Genomic DNA, 14,148 nt, shown 5'->3' with positions numbered 1-14,148 from the left:
AAAGAGAGGGCTTGAGAAAGAACCTATTTGTACTTTAGGCAAAGCCACGGCCTCAGTTCTTCTATCCCCTAGTCAAAGCAAACTAACTATAAGAACCTGATGGGAAAGACAAGCTACTTAAGTATCCAAGGATCAAGGTAAGAACTGCCATAAGAATGGCATCACTAAGTCTTTTGCAAAATCCTTGTTTTCTCTGTTTTTAAACAATGTCCACTGCCATCCTCTCTTATACAAGTCACATAAAAAAAAATTTCTCCTTGAAACTGAAGAACAATTTAAACTTAAAAAAAACTTCTCTCTGCAGATGAATATATATATTTTTGGTCAGAAAATGAAATCCATGTTGCTAAACACATTTCCCTTTTTCTCTCAGCTGCATGGAAACAGTCAAAACTGGTGCCCACTGGTTATCATCTCACCAAGAACATGGACACCTCCACCTCCTCTGACTGCTTCGAATGACTTCTGTTTTTTATTCCTAATTATTTCCCTTTTTTCAACTTGTATATTGGAAGTCAGGCATAAATATAGGCAAATCATATGCTAAACAAAAAATTATTAAAAAGGCACATGAATTAAATGTTGGAGTTCCTCAAGACTCAGATCTAGGTCTAAGTCCCTCTCTTACATGTGTGTACAAACGTGTGTGTATAAGGTTTCTCTCCTGATGATCTTATCTACACTCAAGGTGATTCCAGTCTAGATGCTGAATACTCTCCCAAATTTCCACCTCCAGCCCATGCCCCTCCACTGCATCTAGAGCTGTACCCAACAAGTCTCCACAACTAACTATAACACATCTCCACATGGATGTCTCAAACGCACCTAAAACCCAAGATTTCCACTCAAACTCATAATCTCTTCCCCAAAACCTGGTGCTGAGTTAGTACAGCTGTACCCTTGCAAAATCAGATAATCAGAATTGTCAAATGTCATCAAGATAGCAGCTAATACTTACTAGGCACCTCCTATCTACTAGCACCAGTCAAAACACTTCACTTGTATTAATTCATTTAGTACCTTTAAAACAACCCTAACAGGTGTGTAGTAGTTACAAATGAAGAAACCAAGGCACAGAAAGTGCCTCATATATTATATGAGAGATATCATATATAACATTTATCATGTCATATATCATATGAGAGCATGTATTATATGCTAAGGATGAATGTATTATACGCTCCCATAGTACCTACTTTTCAATGTTTCCCTGAGGGACACTTTTTATTAATGTCTGTATTCCAAACAAACTGCCCATGAGGGCAAGTGGAAACCATGATAGTTTTCCCTCAAAACTGTATCCTCAGTACCTGGCACAGAGGCTGGTATGGAGAACCTCAATTTGTTGAATATTCTTGAATGAATAGATAACTATGAGGATTAAATGAGACAACATAAAGTACCTGGCTCATAATTGGTTAGCTCCCTTCACTTCCCCTGTATTTTTTAAAAATCAACTTTATTGAAATATAATTTATATACAATAAAATGTACCTATTATAAGAGTTTGATAAGTTTTTTACAAATGTCAAACCTGTGTAACCACCACCAAAACCAAGATAAAGAATGTTTCTGTCCTCCTAAAGCCTGGGACTGACACGCAGTCCCAGTCAATCCCTAGCCCCCTGTCAGCCCCAGGCAAATGTTGATCTGCCATCTCTATAGATCAGTTTTTCCTGATCTAGAATTTCATTGTAAACGGAAGCACACATTATGTACTCTTTTGTATCTGGCTTATTTTGCTCAGCACGTCTTTGATATCTGTCCATGTTGTGTGCATCAGTAGTTCATTCTGTTTCATTGCTTACTATTCCATTACAGGAACATACTACAGGTGGCTCCTCCATTCACCTGTTGATGGACATCTGGATTGTTACTGGTTGGAGGCCATTAAGAACAAAGATGCTATAAACATTCTTCTACATAGATTTCTGTGAAAATATATTTTCATTTTTCTTAGATAAACATCTAGAAGTGGCATTTCTGAGTTGAATGATTAGCATGTACTTAACTTTATAAGAAGCTACCAAACTGTTTTCCAAAGTAGACAACATTTTATATTCCCATTAGCAAGGTACGCAAGTTCCAATTATTCCACATGCTCACCAACACTTAGTGCTGTTAAGTCTAACGCATGTCTACTTTATCAATTTCTTCTTTTACGATACATGCTTTCTGTGGCATAAGAAAAACCTGCCTACCCCAAGGTCACAAGGACCTATCCTGCTGGACTTCATTGACCTTCTTGAGTCTGTGTTTATAGTTTTCGTCAAATTTGGAAAAATTTCATCCATTATTTTCTTCAAATTTTTTTCTGCTTCTCCTTCCCTTCTTTTGAGACAAAAACCACATGTTAAACCAGCTGATATTGTCCCACAGGTCAATAAGCTCTATTCATTTTTTTAGTTTTTTTCTCTCTGTGCTTAAGTTTGGATACTCTCTTGCTATATCTTCTAGTTTGCCGAACTTTTCTTTAGAGTAATCTGCTATTCATCTCATGAAGAGAATTTTTCACTTTAAATGTATTTTTGAGCTTTATTAAGTTTCATTTTTTAAACCTTCCATTTCTTTTCTCATTATGTTCATGTTTTCTGTTAAATCACTGAGCATATTTATAATTCACAATGTTACATTGTTAATCACTGGATTTTATTGTCTTCCTTTTAAGAATGTTGTACTTTGTTCTGACAGGTAGTTAAGTTACTTAAGGATCAGCATGATCCATTCAAGACTTGTTTTCAAACTTTGTTAGGCTGTGTTGAAGGCTTCACTCTAGGGCTAATTTAGCTCTTCTACGAAGGCCTGACCTTCTGGGGATTCCACTCAATGCCCCAGATATTCAAATGCCTCCCAACCCCACAAGCTCTGACAAGTGTTCAGTTTAAAGCTCTCTAGTCATTCTTTGCTGGCCCTCCTGCAGAGACCCCCATATAGATGGTGGGTTTTCTGTCTAGCTCCCTGCTCTCTGACATTCTGGCCTGCAAATTCTAGCCAGATAAGCCTTCCCCAACTCCAGTCTCCTCAACTCAGCAAGACCAACATGCTCTGCTTGGTTTCCCCTTCCTAAACTATGGTCCAGAGAATGACTCCAGGCAGAAAGCCAGAGGGATTACAGAGCTCATTTCATTTGTTACTTGGCTCTCAGTTCCTACCCTACCTGTTGTCCAATATCTGGAAGCAGTTTTTTCATATATTTTGTCCAGTCAGGTTGGTCATGGTGGGAAAGCAAGTATGGTACCAGTTATTCCACTGTGGCCAGAAACTGAAGTCTTATCTAGTGCTGTTGTATGTACTGTTCCTGAGCTTTTGATTTTAATATTTAATTTCTCTCTTTGTCTCTGTGTAGGGATTTGGCCACAATCTCCCAACCTCTCTCAGCCCCATGTTTTATACATTCAATAGAAAACATGATTAACAACAATGAACACGAAAAATGTAACAAGTCTAGGCTGAAAGATTAGTATTACTGTGTTTGTGAAGAATGGCACAACAATAAACATGTATTGCTTTGGTAATAAGGGGGGCACTGTTCATTTTTGTTAAAAAAAAAAAAAAGACAGATGCAGCTTGAATAAATGTTCCACACATTCATATGTATGTCATTAATTTGCAAATGTATGGCATGCTATAGTGATTGATAAAATAGAAATTCATTTAAAAGCATTAATGGGGCTGGCTCCATAGCCTAGTGGTTAAGTTTGGTGTGCTCCGTTTTGGCGGCCCAGGTTCTGTTCCCGGGTGTGGACCTACACCACTCGTCAGCAGCTATGTTGTGGTGGTGACCCACATAAAAATAGAGGAAGATTGGCAATAGATGTTAGCTCAGGGCTAATCTTCCTCAAGGAAAAAAGAGTTAGATTGGTGACAGATGTTAGGTCAGGGCAAATCTTCCTGAGCATAAGGAAAAAAAAAAGCATTAATAAAGATACAATAACTTGCCATCATTAATATTTCCTCAATCTAAAATAATTATATATCACATGAGAGCCCAAAAAAGTTTTGTGATTAAAAAAAAGAACAATTTCTGGAAGGCAGTTTGTCAATATTCATCAAAAGCCATAAAAATGTGCACACCCAGGGCTGGCCTGGCGGCACAGTGGTTAAGTTCACACGCTTCGCTTCAAGAGCCCTGGGTTCGCAGATTCAGATCCTGGGCACGGACCGACATACCGCTTGTCAAGCCATGATGTGGCAGGCGTCCCACATAAAATAGAGGAAGATGGGCACAGATGTTAGCTCAGGGCCAATCTTCCTCAGCAAAAAGAGGAGGACTGGCAACAGATGTTAGCTCAGGGCTAATCTTCACCAAAAAAAAAAAAAAAAATGTGTACACTCTTTGGCCCAGCTATTCCAACTTTAAGAAAGGAAAGAAGGATATGTATAGGTATAAACATAAAATTATTTAAAAACTGTTAAAGGTTATCTCTTGGGAGTGGATTATAAATGTTTTCATTCTTTCTGTATATTCCTGTTTCCTAATTTTTTAATAATGAATTACCACATGTAAATGCAAAAAAAAAAAAAGCCCAGCACACTTTTTCTTAAAAGGTCGGGCATTATCCTCACACTTAAAAACACTGAGAAGTTTAAAGACCATTAAATGGCATGGTAGCAAAGAACTCTGGAGATAACACAAAACAGAAGGGCAAACTGGTTGGCAGTAGCTATGTCTGAAGCATGAGATCAACACTGGTAAGCAGCCTTTTTATCTCACTGGGAATTACAGCCAGAGAAAACCCAAATGCCACCTTCAGGAAACACAATGGAATGGCCAGATAACTGCACTGAGAATATGAAGCCTTGGAACCTAACCCCAGTTCTGCAAATCATTGTCTGCATAAATTTATTCAGCTCTAAAATGAGAGGACTGGATTATAATATCCAGGACCCTTTTCTGCTCCTATATGCCATGAATCTCTCCTGGGTGAGACCCAAGACTCTTTTTTTCTGTTTTCTTGTTAAGTCTCTTGGGTAATTCAGATGATCAGTCAGGTTTCAGAACCACTGTACTAAAACAGGCATTTCCATGATCATATACTGAGTTACATAGTGATTATACAGTGTGTTATACAGTGATTATATAGTGAACGTTACAAGAAATGGCAAATACTCTTTAATAAGATGACTAAATGTCATATCATTATCAAGAATCACACAGTATTGTTAGTTCTATAATACAGAAATGATTTTTGTTCTATGGAGTTTAAAAACCTTAACTATATCAACCCACTTTTTGCATGCTTTCTATGGCAGCTTACAAACTTACAACGTAAGCAAAAAGCAATATGATACATGAAATCAAGTACAGAACAAAACAGAATCTGGCTAAACGCTTGCTCAAGAAATGCACAATTTTATTGAGGCCAGCACCGTGGCCTAGTGGTTAAGTTCGACACAGTCCACTTTGGCAGCCCTGGTTCGTTTCCTGGGCGCGGACCTCCGCCACTAGTCGGCAGCCATGCCGTGGCAGCGACCCACATACAAAAAATAGAGGAAGATTGGCGCAGATGTTAGCTTAGGGCGAATCCTCCTCAGCAAAAAAAAACGAAAAATGCCCAATTTTATTTAATTTATGAAGGACAGAATACAGAGGATTTTAAATGCCCCATAAACAAATAGCAGGTCGCTTTCTGACCACAGTGTAGAGTCCTGATTCATTCCCAAAACTTCCCCCTGAAAATTTTTCCAACTCTAAATAAATTGCTCTATTGATAGAAGCCTGAGTTAACTCACACAAATGTATGCCCCTAGTTCTGCTTCTTCCTTGGAAATAAAACTCAAATCTGCCACTCCTCACTGTCATCACTACTAGTGTCCTTGTCTGAGTTTTTCTGCCTTATCCTCACAATCGTCCTGATCTGTCTTTATCCACCTTGACCTCAGGCCTGCCTTTAGTTCTCTTTCTTATTTGCCTCTGCTCAGACAGTCCATTTTGCACAAAACAACTACTCTCTTCCTATTTAAACCAACTGAAACTTCCCTTAAAAAGATTTTCCCAACTAAGTCCAACGAAGCAGCAAATCCATTAATATAATCCCAAACTATTTCTCCTTCAACCCGTATGTCCATTTAAACCCACATAATGAACTGCATTACAATAGGTATCTATTGTGTGTTTTGTCACATATCTCTTGACTGACTCTAAGTGTTTTCAATTTAGGGTCACATCATTCATCTCACCCAATGTTTTGGGTGCTTAAGTTCCCAGAACTGTGGTAGGCTCTGAGAAGCAAAACAGAACAAATGTACTCCTTGTCTTGAAGGAGCTTACAATCATGTGTGTGTAAATCTTTATAAGTAGGTAGGTAGGTCAGTGTGTGCAGGGACGGGGGAGAGGAAAACAATGCAAATGACAAGATTAAAAAAAAAAATCAAAGCAGAATACACTGGAGGCACACTAGTCAAATTTTTAAACACTTCTATCTTATCTGATTGCAATAAATATGCTGCTTAAAAAAAAAAAAAGCAGTTACAGTTCTTTTTCAAAATGGAAAGAAGGAAAGGAGAGAAGAAAGGAAAACCTGGGTCCAAAGTCCTGAGACTATTTATTTTATTTACTGTATCAACCCACTTCTGGGAATCTGAAGGGTGTAGATTATTTTCCTATCACAATTGATTTGAATATAAAATAAAAACAGTAAAGCAGAGCCAGCCCTGATGGCCTAGCGGTTAAAGTTTGGTCTGCTCCACTTTGGTGGCCCGGGTTCGGTTCCTGGGCGCAGAATCACACTACTTGTCTGTCAGTAGCCATGCTGTGACAGTGGCTCACATAGAAGAACTTACAACTATACACTAGGGCTGCGGGGGCGGGGGCAGGGGGGAAGAAAGGAAAAAGGAGGAAGATTGTCAACAGTTGTTAGCTTAGGGCAAATCTTCCCCTGAAAAAACAAACAAACAAAAACAGTAAAGCAATAACTATCACAACAACACAACAAGTGGGGATAATAAGCCCAAACAGGAGAGTTAACTAGCATTTCTTTTGTGAATGAAGGTATGAACCTGACCCAAGATAGGGGCAAACACAGAATATAGTACAGCACCCCAGTAAGTGCTCCAATACTTAACTGCTTTTAATGCTTTCAAGAAACCAACACTTTAGCCTCTGAAACGCAACCACCTTTCACAGCAAATTTCACAACAAAGTTAAGACTGAAAGTGGTCTACATGTAAAACAATTTCCTTTTCAGTCCTTGAAAACACCAAGTTTAATAAAGTCGCTTATTTCAACAAGCACAAGAAAGCATATCTCAGATATCAGGGTAATAGCCTTCCAATTGCGGCCCATCAACTTTTAACAGAATCGATCGGTGCAAAACATTTACCACAATCCACTCACTTAAAAAAGCTGCCACGAGGCTGGCCTGGTAGCATAGCAGTTAAGTTCGCATGCTCCGCTCCAGCAGCCCAGGGTTCGCAGGTTCAGATCCCAGGCGCAGACGGACGCACCGCTCGTGGAGCCATGTTGTGGCAGTGTCCCATGTAAAGCAGAGGAAGATGGGCACCGATGTTAGCCCAGGGCCAATCTTCCTCTGCAAAAAAAGGAGGACTGGCATCAGATGTTAGCTCAGGGCTAATCTTCCTCACACACACACACAAAAAAAAGCTGCCACCTCCTACCCTAGAAATTGCTAACACCATATAAAAAAAAAGTTAAGAATAACTGTTTTCTCTCTGAATGTTAAAATTCTATCCTTCAAAACAGAAGCATCTTAATTGGGATTGCAGGAGGGGCTTGCTCCTAACAAAACTTGCTTAAAAACTTCCAAAAACAAAGGGGGATTTTACCTTTCAATTAATAGTTTCATGGTTCACACAGAATGAAATTTTAAAATTGTCAGAACATATACCTTCTTTAAATAAATCTTAACTTTTGTGTTTTGTTTTCAACTGAAACAATATTTATGAATGCTCCATAATCCTATTAAAGACTATCTGAATTTCATGCCATAAATATCCTTAAATATGACAATTTAATCTTTAATAAATGTATCTTATAAACAATTACTATCTCTATTTCACAGTTGGCTACAAATAAATTTGCAAAGCCAAGCCTTACCTTCCCATAGATGACTATCATAAAAACAAAAACACGTTGGGGGAGGTTAGGGATGTAACACCATGTTATACAAAGTTAGAAAATTTCTTGTAATTTCTAGCAAAGCCAGTTGAATTGGTAGACATGGCAAGGGAGGGCACTGTACACCCATTACTGAAAGTAATCATCAGAACTTTCTGAGCTCCCAGAGACTTCCTCTCTGCCCCAGGCAACTCAGCAATGACCCAAAGAGCAAACAATTCCTTCCATACCACGGGATTCCCTGAATCTACACTCATGGCTCCCAAAATGTTACTTCCCTTTTCTTGTTTTCTGGTATTTTACAATAGTGACTGGACCACAATACCACGTTCCACTAAAAGGTGCTGATATCTCTAACACAATGTGTTCTAGCCTGAAATCCATCAAGTTAGAGTTAAAACAAGTTAGTTTCCCCAATCCATCACTCTGGGAAGCTTCGCATCCCGGGCGCAGACCGACACATAGCTTGTGGAGCCACGCTACAGCAGCGTCCCATACAAAGCAGAGGAAGATGGGCACAGTTGCTAGCTTCCTCTGTTCACTGATAATGACAACCACTTATTGAATACGTACTATGTGATAAGCACTTCAATATGCTAAGCAATTTTGTACCTAATTCCTTTAAAGAAGATGTTATCACCACCACCATTTGGAGATGAGAGAACAGATAATGAAATTACTTGCCCAAGGTCACACAGCTAGTGACTACATACATTTTACATGCTAGTTTATTAAAACACTACCCTTAACCTTTATATCCCCAACATCTAGTAAAATGTCTGTCCCTAACAAGCACTCAAATATCTGTCCAACAAATAAATGACAGCACCACATGCAGTGTTTCACAACCAAACGGTACCTCTCTCCCCCAAAAGGCGTCTGGAAATGTATGGGAACGTTTTAGGTTGTCCCAACATGGGGATCACAATCAGCATTTACCGGATGGGGGCTAAACAAGGGACAGTCCTGTGCAAAATGCCAATAGCCCTCAGACAGAATCACTGAACTACGGCTGGTTTATGAAGAAAACCTTTCATGGTAAAGTTACTCCGCCTGTTAATTAGCTTAATTTATGAATTACTAGGTTGCTTAAAATATCTTAACAGATAACATCAATCTCTTCCTACAAAACATCATTTTTTAATTTATTTGCCACTTTATTTTCAAATACACACGCACCTTATTCTAGATATAGAGCTAATGCTCCATCTTTTTATCCTCTGATGTACCCAAAGCACCTCTCCCTCATTGCCCACCTGGCTCCTTTTTGAACTCAAAAAACGTAGACCAGATTTGCACAATGATACAACATTACAAGCAGATTTCCCACTGGAAAAGAATTTTACTTCATTATCAAGAATATAGCATGAAATTTCTAGTTCCAAGTGTCACTCATGTCAACAGGAAATTTTAGATGGTCCTGGCTCACTGCCTGAGCTATCTTTCCAAGGGCACCATGCTAATGGTTTCCACTATGTCTTAAAAACATCAATGAAATGGAAATCTAACATGAATTAGTGTATAACTAAAATGATATAAAATTCCACATCCAAAGGGTATGAAGATTTATTCCCACAGATAGATCAGAATACGTACAGGAACAAAACTTAAATAGGAGGTACTTAGCCAAAACTGTAGCTACCCCTAAGCAGACTCAAGTTCAAAAGGAAGATGGACCGCTTGGGGGATGGGCGGACTACAAGGAGATCCTTTTGCAAAGGTTTATTTTGGCATTCCAGTTTTGCTCTTCAGCCAATGGAATTATTTCACAAGTTGTGGAAATAATCACAGAATCAGATTTTTGAAGCCCAAGTTTCTTTTTAGGTTATAAAAACTAACGTAAATGAGGCAACTAAGACTAATGTGCCAAAAAATGAGTATTTCCTGCCCAGTTTTAAAAGAAGAATTACACTAACCACCTAGCTCTCAGCATTTACTTTACTCAGATCTCAAGTACTGTTTCTTTAGATTTTATCTAGTCCCTGCAAGATGTACCAAAACAGAAAAGGATCCTCCTGGAGTTCTGAGCCACAACCCTGAGGCTCAGTCTTCAGGACAATTTGAGACTTGCTTGTTTGCCAAAGAACCGTGATTAACAACCTGAGCACTTTCAGCTCACATTTGTTGCTCATTATGTCCTCCAACTGAACTGTAAATTGAATAGCTTTACCCAAGCTTGCAGAAAAGCAGTTTTTAAAGCACTGACCACCACTGCTAAATCCCTTGAAGCTGACCTCCTAGAAAAAGTTCACCAAAAGTGCTGAATCAAAGATTACAATGCACTTCAAGAAACTCACCCTTCTCTCTAGACGTGATTGTGGTAAGTACTGCGTAGGTAATCAGCAGGAACAATACACCAGCAGTTAGAAGACTGTGGAAGTTATGCCAAACTTACACAAATCACTTTCTCTGTTTCTAGTTCCAAGGGTCTAGAAAGGTTCCTATCTATACAATGAATAGCATTTTCATCTACTTCTCTCTCAAAGACCCGTGAGAACAAAATAAACATGAAAGGCAATCGAGTCCTCCCTGTGACTACCTATTGTTCAATAAAGGGTATTCTGGAGTAGATGACATTCCCAACATAAGTTTGCAAGACCAAAACCGAGTTTTGCAAAGGAGTCTCCCATCAACCCCCAAATGATCCAGCCTCCCCTGTGGACTTCAGGACTGCTTACGGGTTAGTTAGAACTACCCTCGGGGCCGGCCCAGTGGCACAGCGGTTAAGTGCACATGCTCAGCTTCTGCAGCCCGGGCTTCGCAGGTTCCCGTGCACACACCGACGCACCGCTTGGCAAGCCATGCTGTGGCGGCGTCCCATATAAAGTAGAGCAAGATGGGCACAGATGTTAGCCCAGGGCTGGTCTTCCTTAGCAAAAAGGGGAGGACTGGCATCAGATGTTAGCTCAGGGCTGATCTTCCTCTCTCTCTCTCACACACACACACACACACACACACACACACACACACACACACAAACTACCCTCAATGAAGGGTGCAAATAGAATCTAATCATTCTTTCCCTTCCCCAATTCCTTAGCCCCTCCCAAAGTAAATACAGTTAACCATTCTCCTTAATTCCTTAGTGGAGAGATAAAGAAGGTATCTTGCCTTCAAATCCTTCACTGGCTCTCCACTCTCTACCAGACAGTTTAAACTGCTTTGCCATCTCTTGGTGGGAATACAACAGTGTCTTCCCTGAGGTGGTCTCCTCTCATTCACTTTTGCACTCTCCACATCCTCAACAAAATTTTCTTTTCAAAAACCACGTCTTACTCACTCTACTGCCTATAGTCTTCACTGGCTTCCCTCTACTTTTAGCATAACAGCTCTGCTGGGCCTGACCCCAGTATTCGGTCACCTGCTTCTCTCACATAGCTCCCTCCCAATTCAGCCATGCTAGCCCTTCCACAACTTCTCAAAAGCTTTATTGCTCTTCCCATTGACATACGATGTTCCCTCAGCCCGGAATGTTTTCACTTACACCTTCACATCTTTTTCAGCCTCTTTTCAGACGTCAATTCCAAAATCATACCCTCCAAAAAGCCTTCTCTGACCCTTCTATAAAGGCCACATCCTACATAAACCTTTCACACCACTGTTATTCCTTCAAAGTACATTTCACACTTGCATGATTATTTATTAAAATCCATCTCCTCTGCTTGACTGTAATCTCTATGAGGAGAGAAACACTGTCTGTTTTCTAAACCCCAGCACAGTACCTGGTATATAGCTCAATATATATTAGTTGAATGAATAAGTAAATTATCATCATCCAAGTATCTTCATTATCTGACCCCAACTCGATTTCCCAGTTCTCCACAATTCAAATCCATTACAAATCTGGTCTTTTGACTCCCCTAACAGCATGCTTTTTCCTCTTCATCAGGCCGTCAAGTCCTGTGGCCTTCTCTGTCTAGAAAGTTCTCCCAATTTCTCTCCACCTGTTCAAATCCCACTGGCTTGCCAAGACCCAACTCCAGGTTATCTTTCCCTCAGCCTATTTCCTGACAGTGCCACTCATATGTCTGTCCCTGCTCACAGTTCCAAAGCACTTAGCATTCTCTTTTTGATAATTACATATAACCTCACAGTATTTCAGTGTATCATGTGTGACTTATTTCCCCAACATTGGTGCAAACTCCTAAGGCTGGACAGTTTACACCGCACTCCACTCCCAGAGCAGTGCTAAGCACTGAGCTCTCAATGAAATACTGGATTTTTCCCTAACATACCAGATTTTTCTTCTGAAAAGAACATTAACTTCCCCTGTTTCTCAGGTGATTCAATTTGCCTTGGGGGACTCTCCCCACAAGTTCCTTTTCAGGGGTTTCTTGCCCACCCTTCCTCCATTCTAATAAAAAATTGTTTGAGTTCTCTGGATTCTCGTTCTTTCCCCTGACTACAAGGACCCTGCGTCCTCTGTGAGGGCCCCCTGCTCACAGTGAGGGGCTCCTCGACCATTTCAACTGCCATCCCCCTTCTCACAGGCGCCTGCACCCACTAAAGGCTCTTGCGCTCGCTGTGACCTCACACACACCACCCCAGATCCTCATCTGGGCCACTCTGTCACCTTTCATCCCCCTCAATTAAGGGGGCGTGGATTCGCTGTGACCACCCACCCAAACGAAGGCGACATGTCCTAGACCCGCAGTGTTTCTCCTTTTTGCCTCTGCCACTCAGTATCCCCTAGGGCCCTTTCTCTTCTTCCCTCCTTCCTCTTCGTTCGAGACGGAACCGAGGCCCAAGGCTGCCACGAACCGGCGCCGAGAAACCAGACACAGCCACCCAGCCAGCTCCAACGCCACAGGCTCGGCCCCCGCGCCCGCCCCCATCTCTCCCAGGCAGCGACCGCAGCGCGAGCTTCGGCCTGGCCGAGACTCCCCATCCGGGGCAGCCACCGCTCACCGACCCAGGAAGGTGTCAAACGAGGAAGTGGCAGCAGAAAGGTACGGAGGCGGACAGCCTGGCGGACGTTAACGACTCAGCGCTCCATCCCTCCCGGACCTCAGCTCCGGCCTCACGGCTTCCTCGACCCTAGAGCCCACGGAGCAAGTCACGTGCCAGCCGGAGCAGTCAGCTGACCGCGGGGCGCGCCGCCCGGCCTACGCGCGCGCACTGCGCAGCCGCCGCCGCCGCCTCGACCTTGGCAGAGGGGCGGGGCTCGGAGGCTCCCGGGGAGCCCGGGAGACGGGGAGTCGGGGCTGCTGGCCGCTGGCTCGCGGTGGGGGGGGGGGGGGGTTCGCTTCTCCCAGTGTTCTGAGGGAGTCTCGTCCGCCACCTGTGAATGTCACCGCCTCCATCTCTAACGTTATCCCACTTCTTCAGGTTTCTGCGGGTCAGAATTTGTCTCCAGCCCCTACACAGCTGCTCCACTGTGTTTTCTTCAGACAGCCCCGTTTTCTGAGTAATATACTTAGTAGTTCGCTTCAGCTGATTCACGTTTTCCTTCCAGTCCACTTCAGGTTAATTCCATAAATGTTCATGGAGCATTTGCTGTGTCCTAGGCATTGTGCTAATTTTTTTAGGATTGTGAATCACTCCCTGCCGTGAGAGCATGTTATCTAGTACAGGGGTATGTGTGGCGTGCAGTAAACATCATAAATAGCTGAAACCACAGTAGATAGTGGGAAACCAAGGAAGGTTTCAGGACAAAGGCATGGACAGGAGAAAGCGTATCCTTTTGGGGGAAAAAAGGTAGGAAGCTGCTCTTCTGAACCCTGCATATTTCACTGGCTTGGGAAGATAGGTGGTGTTATTCTAGTTTAGAACATAGTTTTAGAAATGGTAGAGAACTTTGTGATTTTTCTAATTTAGTCCTTTTATTTACGGATAAGGAAAGTGAAGAACCAGAGGTTACAGAGCTGTTTAGCACAAGGGAATAGACATATCTGATTTTAAATCCTGGCTCCACTACTGACTACTGTGTGACCTTAGGCCTCTAAACTCCGGTTTCTTCACTTGTAAAATGGTGGTAATAATAGATACCTTATAGAGGTATTGTGAGGATTAAATGAAGTATGCATTTAGCACAGTACCTAGCACATAGGAAACAGTAAATGGTGACCATT

General features: G+C 41.5%; 1 protein-coding gene across 3 annotated transcripts in view; it reads right to left on the bottom strand.

Annotated features, from left to right (window-relative positions):
• ATP6V1C1 (ATPase H+ transporting V1 subunit C1) overlaps window positions 1-13,128 on the bottom strand; it is a 45,260-nt gene extending 32,132 nt beyond the window's left edge. Inside the window, exons 1-2 of one of the 3 annotated variants that reach the window (XM_058564754.1) lie at window positions 12,990-13,128; window positions 7,337-7,529 (exon numbers count right to left, since the gene is read on the bottom strand). The gene's annotated coding sequence lies outside the window, so the exon portion shown is untranslated. Of the gene's footprint in view, window positions 1-7,336; window positions 7,530-12,985 lie in introns of all 3 variants that reach the window. The other 2 variants (XM_058564753.1, XM_058564752.1) reach the window with 2 other exon arrangements.
• Window positions 13,129-14,148: the final 1,020 nt, after the last annotated feature.

Source organism: Diceros bicornis, chromosome 21, assembly GCF_020826845.1.
Source record: "Diceros bicornis minor isolate mBicDic1 chromosome 21, mDicBic1.mat.cur, whole genome shotgun sequence".
In the NCBI taxonomy this organism is placed as follows: domain Eukaryota; kingdom Metazoa; phylum Chordata; class Mammalia; order Perissodactyla; family Rhinocerotidae; genus Diceros; species Diceros bicornis.
The sequence above is the reverse complement of the archived record's forward strand: the minus strand, read 5'-3'. Positions and strand labels throughout refer to the sequence as shown.